The sequence below is a fragment of the Mauremys reevesii genome, linkage group 2 (genome assembly GCF_016161935.1).
Source record: "Mauremys reevesii isolate NIE-2019 linkage group 2, ASM1616193v1, whole genome shotgun sequence".
NCBI classification, from domain to species: domain Eukaryota; kingdom Metazoa; phylum Chordata; order Testudines; family Geoemydidae; genus Mauremys; species Mauremys reevesii.
This window is the reverse complement of record NC_052624.1, coordinates 144,786,006-144,794,053: the sequence shown is the minus strand read 5'-3', so window position 1 is coordinate 144,794,053 and position 8,048 is coordinate 144,786,006. Positions and strand designations below refer to the sequence as shown.

The 8,048-nt window shown below is 42.9% G+C and overlaps 1 long non-coding RNA gene across 1 annotated transcript; it reads right to left on the bottom strand.

Annotated features, from left to right (window-relative positions):
- Window positions 1–1,007: 1,007 nt before the first annotated feature.
- Window positions 1,008–8,048, bottom strand: LOC120398745. Its single transcript, XR_005594674.1, has 3 exons — window positions 7,987–8,048; window positions 2,961–3,065; window positions 1,008–1,166 (listed from the first exon to the last, which is right to left on the bottom strand). It is a non-coding gene; the product is annotated as an uncharacterized LOC120398745 (long non-coding RNA).

The following is an 8,048-nucleotide window of genomic DNA, read 5'->3' as shown; positions in this document are numbered from 1 at the left end:
CGAGTGTTTCAAGAGTAAACCTGGAAAGAAGAGTATGTGTAGAGAAAATACTAACCACCTCTGTAGAAAAGGTTTGATTAATGTGCTCACACAGCTAGGATGACACATAGCTATGCCGGACAGCTATCGTGGACAAATTTAGAACCTCTGTATGAAGTCAGTGTAGACCATGTCTATCATAAATAAAAAAGCAGTTTTCTATTAGAGAGTGTGGATAGAAAAGAAGCAGTGCTCATATCAGAACAAGGCTAAAGGGAACGGTTGTAGGGCATTACCCCCAGATTGCCTTTGGGCCCATCTGCTACCTCAGTTTACCTTTAATCTTGCATCAAACCAGATATCACATGTGGTGATTTTACAGTAGTGCTCTCTTCCAGGTTGGTTTATTATCATAACACAAGACTCAAACATACCCTTAACCAGCCTCAATTATTCTTTTCCGCATATAATGCCTCAAGTTTTTCCAGGTCTTGATCAGAGCAGGCCCATCCTTGTAGTCCCACCCCTCTCCTAGCTGGGACTTCTGCATCCTGCAAGTCCATCAATGGAGGCTTATCATGCACAGTTTCCAGTTCCTTGTAATTCTCTTCCCCAAAAGGCTTCTGCCTTGGAGTTCTGGAAAATTGTCACCTGTCCTCTTCACAGGCCCTCTGCCTGGGCACTAACGAGAGAGTCTCTCTCTGAACTTTTGGGGCAGGGGGGGTCTCTCTCTTGAATGACCACAGGCTGCCCTTTTACCTGCCAGCAGGCCCGGTTTAGATGCATGCTTCTGTCACATGACCCTTGTATTTATTCCCATCATACAGGAGATGGGCTAAACCTGACAAAAGGTGCAGCTGTGCCCCAGTCTTTTAATGGACCAGCTCACCCTGTGACAGGAACATACTGCAGCTTGCTCTGACCTGTGATATTTTTAGTTGCACTTAAATATTAGTCATGTATAGATCTTCAAGCACAATAAAGAGGACAGTTAAATTTTACATAAAATAAAAACTCAGCATCACCACTTCCATTTGAATAGTTCAGATATTAAAAATCCTACTTTGTTGAGTTCTGCTCGTAGAGCATCGTTGGCTTGCTGCAAGTCCTGGTTTATCTGGTCGCACGGCAGATCCCCTGTCAGTAAGTCATGTAGCTGATGAAACACTTCTTAGAAATGTAGAAGACTGGGGGGGGAGGGGTAGGAGAGAGAAACACACTCTAGTTACATGTTTCTTGTCAAGTTACTATAACTATTAACACTGGAAAACGTGGGGGAGGGACTGTAAATTGCCTCTTTAAAAAGTTACTAATTACACTAAAGCGCTCTCTGACAGAAGCAAAAAGAGTTTAAAACCCATTTTTAAGTAAAGCATAAATTCTGTTATGGCCACTAATGGCCATGACTCACTTTGGCCAATCAGAGTAGCCTACTTCATCTGCTACACCAAGACAGGTGGATCAAAAAAATACTAGCAAATAATGGAATGAAGCTTATATATCGATTCAAAAGTAGATCTCCATAACAACATTGAGCATTACAACTAAGCAACCAGACTAATCCCCAATAATCATGATCCTTTGGGGTGCGGGGAATTCCCTTCTTTGCTATGATTACATGTTTAGCTTATTGCTGTCAAAATGTTTTTCATGAGGAAAATGCCTTAGTTATTTTCAATTTGACTTAACACATGACTGGGCAGCAACAGAAGTTTGGTAGAGGGGCATTGACTCCTCCCGCCTCAGGTCTGGGGGAGCAGAACTTCACTAATGCACACCTCCTAAGATCCTTAGGAATCTAGCCCATCTCCTGCAACTATTAGGAGATGCAAAGTAGATATCCATCTGGGTATAATTCGTTGTTGAGGCTTCTTCCAGGCCCCACGGTCCTTATGGTTGGGGCTCTACATGAATTTGAGAGGGGATTTATATGAGGGAATAGGGCTATGAGGGGCACGGGACTTTTAGTCGGGGGTGTTGGGGTTGGTAAGGAAAAGAGAGGGCTGAGTGGGGGAGCAGAAAGCAGAGGAAGATAGGGAGGGAAAGCACTAGTGGCGTCTCCTGGCAACAAACCTCTCTGCCAAACTTCTCTTGGCAGCAGCTGCAGGACTCCCCTCTAACAAATCATAGCAGGTTTGTCAGCTGGAGAAGGTAGTGAAGTGCTAGTGCTTCCCCTCAGCTTTCTCCTAAGCACCCTCCTATCCTCCAGCAAGACACCTGCTCCATCCCATGTCCTCAAGCTCCCCCACAGCCTGTTCCCACTCTCATTGCCAGCCAGAGACCCATCCTATGAAGTCCCCACCCTCTTGGATCCCAGTGATCCATTTCCCCAAATCTTTATGTCTCCCCACCCCCTTATTATACCCAGCCTCTCTGCCCTCAGACCCTTTCCAAAGGCCCACTCCTACCCTGGCTTGGCCTGCCAGGAGCAGAAGAATGCAGGCGGGGAGGGTCAAACTCAGGAAGAAGTGAGCAAATTATTAGCAAAATGTTCAAACTTTTTTCTGATTTTATTTTTTGTCATCGAACTATAAATTAGAGGTGAACACATTGGTAGCCTGCCTGCCCAGCCTACCTTGAAGAAATACGGATTCACTTCCTCTTACCAAGTTATAACCACCAGACTACTATTATCACCAGCTAGGGAACATGGCTTTAGTCAACTTAATTCGTGGTAGGCCAGTAAATTGTTTCACTAACAAATACAGATCCATTCAAGGAACTGAGAGGGCGTGGGACCAGCAGGGCCCCATGTACCGGCGCATAAGCACAGGGCTCCAGAGGTTGCCAAAGCTGGCCCTGGGGGTACCATTACGGGGAAAAAATTCTGACAGCGTGCATGTGGGCGCACACACATCAAATATGGAATCGTCAGCGTTTTTTCTTCTACATGGACAAATACTCAATGAACAACTTGTTCGCTCTGGTAATAGCAGTCTGGAGGCAACTTTAAACTTGTGAAAAAATGGGTCTTGTCTTACCTTTTCCTTTTCTTTTATTTTCTGTTCTAAGGACCGACGATTATTTTCGACAAATTGTCTCTGATGACTCAGTAGGTCGTCCATTTTTTGCTCCAACATTTCACGCTATACAAAGTTTAATCATAAATCACAGTGATGCAAGGGTAATATTTATTATTTGTACTACAATAGCAATCCCGCCCCCGCAATCAGGATTGAAATCCCACTTTAGTAGGCAGTGTTTAAAAAAAAACAACAACAAAAAACGACATACATACGAGGAAGTCATGGTCTCTGCCCCAAAACTCCTTACAGTGTTCCATGACTTAGTGAACACTCACACAGGTATCCCATACCAAACTGAGAACAGATTACACTTGGCTAGAAGACAAGTGTGTGCTAAAGTTTTAATAAGTGTTTAGGCACAGGAGATAAATTCAATGCAACTTTAAATTTACAGAGAATCAGCACATTGATTGATCAGAAAAAAATTACTGAACTATTTTGAACATATTTACTAATATAATCTGCAATTCAATCGGATTTCAAACTCATGTAAAGAAGCTAGACTATAATAAGAAAAGCTCTCAACAGTCACAGCTAGAGGTTATGGTGACAGCTATGCCAGTAACTCAGGTAATTTACAAGTAGCATCACTGTGACATCAGAAGCAGCAACCAATCAATCTTTCCTCTGCACTTTGCTATCAGTCAGTGAAGTGGAGAGGGCCTATTCACAGGTCAAAAGTTCTCATCGTTAACTTACTTGAACATCTGTATACAAACATGGTAATAACCCTGGATTGACTCATTGTCCCTGGCCTCAACCTACTCGCAGCCAAGACCTTCTCTCAATGGGGTCCTCACAGAGGTAGCAAAGAACAGCCATTACCGTACCTCTGCAGAGGCAAATTCTTAACCTCCATTCATATGATGGTATAATCTTCAGCATCCCGTATATAGGATGTAGGAAGCAGCAGAAGCAGCAGCATTTTCTAACATTCTTAAGTAGGCAGCAGAATGTGCATGCATAGATAAAATCCCTGACAGCAAAGAGTAGGTGACAACCATCACACTTACAGAAGACATATGTGGTGGTGCCTTTCCCCACGGCAACATAACTTCTTTAATCTAAGTGTGTATGGAGGGGCAGAAAGGGGATGGGAAAAGAGTTAAGCTAAAGAGAAATATGAAGAATCGTGGAATCCATGACTTGCATGAGCTACAATGTTCTACCCAATGCACACGGAAATTGTGGAGCTGCAACAATTGGCAGAGGCCAAAACATTCAGCTGGACTAACTTCCCCATGTTAAATAGGGTGAAAAGCCAATGATTTTCAAAGAAGGAGACAGTGGTGCTGTTAAAACGTCTTTTTATGACACTTTCAAATGGCTTTAGGATATATAAAATATCTGTGTTTCTTAGATATTTGTTATCGTTATTCACTCTACCACAATAACAATACTGCATTGCTGGCTGCCTCATTAGAGAGCTGGCCTGCTATTTGTTCAGTCTATCAGAGCAACTTATCCATAAAGGAAAACTTTTCAAGGTGCAGATCTTCCCCACAGCACACACCCACGTAACTGGTATTAAAAAAAAAATTAAAAAAAATGAAAAGGTAGGGGAAAAAAGGAACCAATCACTAATCCCAAAAGTCATAGAGCAGCAGATGATCCACTAGTTTCCATGGTTCTCCTGCTACGTTGTCCAGTATATCAATGCAGTGGCTGACCCACTAAACCAAACAACCACTTCATGCAGTGGCAAGGAAGCTCCTGCAGAGAAAGGAAGTGCTGTGCAGGCTGCTGAAATCTTGCCCACCCTATCCCATATAGCAAAGTGTAGGCCTCTTCATGGATATGGAAAGATGGGGCCAAATAAGGATTTGCCTCTTAATGAAAGGCTGGGTTTGACTGGCTTTATTTCTTTACTCTTATCAGTGTACACCTGTTTGGCATCTGTTTTAGCTAGCAAAAAAAAAATCCATTTTATATGATTAACACACGTTTGCTCCACTAATGCAAATTATTTCAACGTTTCAATTATATCAGAACTATAGCCACAGAAATTTCTTGGCTTCCTTGCACTGAATACAAGAGGGCCTTTTCCCCCTTGATTCTTCTGCAGCAAAACAGAGAGGTCTTGGAAGGACCCAAGATCTTGCATTCTGAGCACTTTAAAACTCTTCAGTAAGGTGTGTGAATTCTTTCCTGTCATGGAAGGGATCCAGAGGTACCACCAGAATTTAGAGGGTCCAAAGGATAGAGAAAAAATCTGTCCTGGATCATGCAGGTCTGTGACTCTAAGTGGACAGCACTGTTCTCTTTTCTTGTTTATGTACCAGCCTCACAGACTGCAATACAGTTCTACTAATAGGCTTTATTAACTTCTGCCTGTGCTGGTGCTGCATAAGCAAAAGTATGAGATGTTTTAGCTCATATAAAGCTATTTAAATCTTTTAAGGGCATAGGGAAATGGTGGACTTAAATATACAGTAGAACCTCAGAGTTACCAACTCGGGAATGGACGTTGTTCGTAACTCTGAACAAAACATGATGGTTGTTCTTTCAAAAGTTTACAACTGAACATTGTCTTAACATAGCTTTCCAACTTAACTATGCAGAAGAAAAAATGCTGCTTTCCCTTCATTTTTTAGTAATTTAACACAGTACAGTGCTGTATTTGCCTTTTTTAGCCGGGGGTGGGGTGGGGTAGAAGGGATGTGTCTCTGCTGCTGCCTAATTATGTTCTTCCGGTTCCAAACGAGATTTGTGTGGTTGACTGATCAGTTTGTATCTCTGGTGTTTGTAACTCTAAAGCTCAACTGTAAATTATGGAGCCACCATTAGCAAGCACATACATAGTTAAGCTTTGTTGGAGAACTGTGTAATGAATTGTGTTAGTGAAATGTGTACTAAGTAATGTTAGAGAAATTATTATATACAATTCTGGAAGAAAATAGGAATGTTTGCTTTTTGTATGTAGTTCTGCTGCTTGAGATTGTCAGATTTTGCTGAAACAGTCTGTAAATCAGAAAATTGGTTTTTGTGTCTCATCTATAAAGTTCTTGACCAAGCAGATAGCAGGGTAGAGAAGAGAGCTGTTAGCTTTCAGTAAGTCAGGTACAATCCCTCATCCCCCCACCCATCCATCCAATCAGCTAACAAGAAATTTTTTTTAATCACAATATTAATAAAATTCACTGCTTGTTCTCTCACCTTATTCTTGGCTTTGATTATTTCAATGACAGAAGACCCCAAACTCTTCATATATTCCATAGTTACTAAAAAGCTCTCAACAGTCACATCTAGAGGTTATGGTGACAGAGCTATGCCAGTTACTCAGGTGATTTACAAATAGCATCATTGTGACATCAGAAGTACCAACCAATCAATCTTTCCTGTGCAATTTGCTCAGTAACTCAGGTGATTCATAAGTAGCATCATTGTGACATCAGAAGTGGCAACCAATCAATCTTTCCTCTGCACTTTGCTATCAGTCAGTGAAGTGGAGAGGGCCTATTCACAGGTCAAAAGTTCTCATTGTTAAATTACTTGAACATTTGTATACAAACATGGTAATAACCCTGGATTGACTCAATGTCCCTGGCCTCAACCTACTCCCAGCCAAGACCTTTTCTCAATGGGGTCCTCACAGAGGTAGCAAACAACCGCCATTACCGTACCTCTGCAGAGGCAAATTCTTAACCCCCATTCACATGATGGTATAACCTTCAGCATCCTGTATATAGGATGTAGAAAGCAGCAGAATTTTCTAACAAGCAGCAAAATTGTACAAGTCAGGTACAATCCCTCATCCCCCACCTGCCTATTCAACCAGCTAACAAGTAAAAACTCAAGGCCACAGAAACAGATGAGTACGAAGAATAAAAATTGCAGTTGTAATATAAGTACAACTGCATGCAGCCAGGGAGTGTGACAGCAAGGAATAGCTGCGATGGGAACTACACAGATATAAGTAAGTTTTAGCAGGATAAGCAAAAAATGTATTAATCTGGGTTAGTTATTGTGATTTATGCAGGCGAATCTTTTAATCAGGGCCGGCTCAAAACCCCAGCACGCCACGCACGCGCGTCGGGCGGCATTTTCCCAGGAGGGCGGCAGGCGGGTCCGGCGGACCTTCCGCAGTCATGCCTGCGGGAGGTCCACCGGAGCCGCCAGACCAGCAGACCTCCCGCAGGCATGACTGCGGAGGGGGCGCTCGTCCCGCGGCTCAGGTGGACCTCCCGCAGGCATGACTGCGGAGGGTCTGCTGGTCCCAAGGCTCGGGTAGACCTCCCGCAGGCATGACTGCGGACGGTTCCCTGGTCCCGCGGCTCGGGTGGACTTCCCGCAGGCATGCCTGCGGAAGCTCCACTGGAGCCGCGGGACCAGCGCACCCTCCGCAGGCACGTCCCCCGGAGCCGCGGGACCAGCGTCCGGCAGCGCGCCCCCTGCGGCATGCCGCCCTGCTTGGGGCGGCCGGATTACTAGAGCCGCCCCTGCTTTTAATTAGGGGGTTAGAGTAGAATATATATGGATAAAGACACAGATGAGGTAGCTTCCTCTACTGAGTCTGCGCAAAGTTACAGAACAGAGGATTAAAAAATAGATGATTGACATAATAGTGGAGAAGAGACAGAGGAAAAATAGCCAAGCATAGCAGAGATTTGAGAAGAGTCACCCTGTCCCCAAGAAAGATAACTTGAGCACTTTCTTGTCTTGCCTTATCTTTTTTTGCATGTTTATGTAATTCATACGTGATAGTAGCATTGTCTAAAAACATATATAATAAAGGCTAAAATAAATTGTTTAAGCCTAAATTGAAGTGGATTTGGTTTTCACCCAACAGGTTGACGTTTGCATTTAAAGTGGAACTAAAAATCCCGGTTTCACAGTATAATAAATGAATCTACTTTCCAAGTTCAGCAGAGTTACACTTTAGATTACATTAATTTTTTGCATAAAATAGTTTCTTACTTTGCCAGAGACATTTTTTTTTTAAAATCACAATATTAATAAAATTCACTGCTTGTTCTCTCACCTTATTCTTGGCTTTGATTATTTCAATGACAGAAGACCCCAAACTCTTCATGTATTCCCTAG